Below are 2,017 nucleotides of genomic sequence, written 5' to 3' on the forward strand. Positions count from 1 at the left end.
ATTTCATTGAACATATTGTCTTCAAGATTTATCCATTTTTTAATGTGTCAGAATCCATTGCTTTTTCATATTACATAATGTTATATATAATATGTTAGATTATAATACATTGGAATATATTATAAACAAATGTATATCTTTCAATTTTGCAAAATCATTTATCTGTTGCTGGACATTAAGTGTGAATCTATGTTTTTGGATTATGTGAATTATGTGACTATGTATTTTAAGTACACAAATATAAGTTCAATCCCATATGCTCAGAAAAGGAGTGGCTGGATCATGTGATCACTTTATGTTCAACCTTTGAGAAACCTTCATAGCACAAACACAATTTACATTGCCACCGGCAATGCACAGTGGTTCCAATTTCTCTCTAATCTCACCAGTGCTCACTATTTTCTGATTCGGTATATTTTTAAAAATAATAGCCATCCTAATTGGTATGAAATGGTAAAGCACCGATTTTTATTGTTTTTTCCATGAAGATTAGTGATATTTAACATCATTTAATGTGCTTATTGGCCACTTAACATATCTTCTTTGAAGAAATGTCTATTTAAGCCCTTTGTCAATTTTTAAAATAGAAGTGTATCACTTCTTGGCCTTTTGGCTAAGAACAAGTGTAGTATCTGTTCTTATCAGTTTACAATAGAAGCATTTTTTTTATTGCTGAGCTATAAAAGTTTTTTTTAATTTATTCTGATAATATGACCACTCCTCTCAGATAAAATTATTTGCAGATATTTTCTCTAATTCTAGAGATTTCTTTGGATTCTGTTCATAGTGCTTTTAGGTGCACAAATTTTTTATGTTAATGAAGTCCCTTTATCTGTTTATTTTCTTTTGGTGTCCTATCTAAAAACTCACAAGATTCAATACCATGAAGCTTTCACCTCTGTTTTATTTAAGAATTTTATAGGTTTTACTTATAGTTAGGTTTTTGATCCATTTTGAGCTGATTTTTGTATACTGTATAAAGTAATATTTCAAATTCAATCTTTTGTATGTAGATATTATTTTCCAATACTATTTGTTGAAGATAGATACAATTACTTTTCTTACACTCAGTTTAACCAGCTGAGATTCACTATTGCATTTATTATATGTCTTTTATTGTTGTTATATTCTATCATATGAAAATAATAATTAATTTATTCCAAACTTGTTGATGAGATTTTCCTCAGCTTTTGGCTGTTACTAAGAAAGCATCTGTGAACTTCCCTGTGTGAACGTATGCTCTGATGTCTCTTGAGGAAATACTTAGGAGTAGAATTAGTGAATCATTGGGTGGGTGTATGTTTCACTGTTTAAGATACTGCCAAACTAGTTTCCAAAAAGGTTCCTTTGTTTTACATTCTCACCAGCAATGGATGACTATTTCTGGGGTTTTATATCCTCTAGGCATTGCAAGATTTTTTAATTTTGCCATTCTAAAAGTTGTGACCTGGTGGGTCGGTGTTGCCGTGTACTGAGTTAAACTGCTACTGTGATGCCACATCCCATATTGGAGTGAGGGTTGGAGTCTTAGTTGCTCCTCTTCTGATTCAGCTCCCTACTAATTCATTTAGGAAGTCAGCAGATGGTGGTCAAAGTGCTTGAGCCCCTGATACCCATGTGGGTGCTCTAGATGGAGTTTCTGGCTTTTGGCTTCAGTCTGGACCAAACCTGGCTGTTAAGGCCATTTGGAAAGTAAACCAACAGATGTAAAATCTCTCTCTCTCTCTGTCTTCACCCCCCTGCTTTCTGCCTCTCTCTCCTTCAAATAAAAAAATGGATCTTTAAAAATAAATCAATAAAGGTATGTATTAGTATATCATTATGCTTTTAATTTGCATTTTAACTACTAATGATGTCAAATATAATGTCGTGCTGATTGGGCATCCATACATTTTATTTTATGAAAAGTCTGCTCATATTTTTGTATATATTTTAAATTAGATTGTTAGTTTTCTTGTTTTTGGGTTTTTTTAAACTTTTATTTAATGAATATAAATTTCCAAAGTACAGCTTATGG

General features: G+C 31.7%; 1 pseudogene; it reads left to right on the top strand.

Annotated features, from left to right (window-relative positions):
- The first annotated feature begins 593 nt into the window (after positions 1 to 593).
- Positions 594 to 723, top strand: LOC127492589 (U2 spliceosomal RNA; annotated as a pseudogene).
- The last annotated feature ends 1,294 nt before the right edge of the window (positions 724 to 2,017 follow it).

Source organism: Oryctolagus cuniculus, chromosome 10 (genome assembly GCF_051225735.1).
Source record: "Oryctolagus cuniculus isolate XC-2025 breed Fujian yellow rabbit chromosome 10, ASM5122573v1, whole genome shotgun sequence".
In the NCBI taxonomy this organism is placed as follows: Eukaryota; Metazoa; Chordata; class Mammalia; order Lagomorpha; family Leporidae; genus Oryctolagus; species Oryctolagus cuniculus.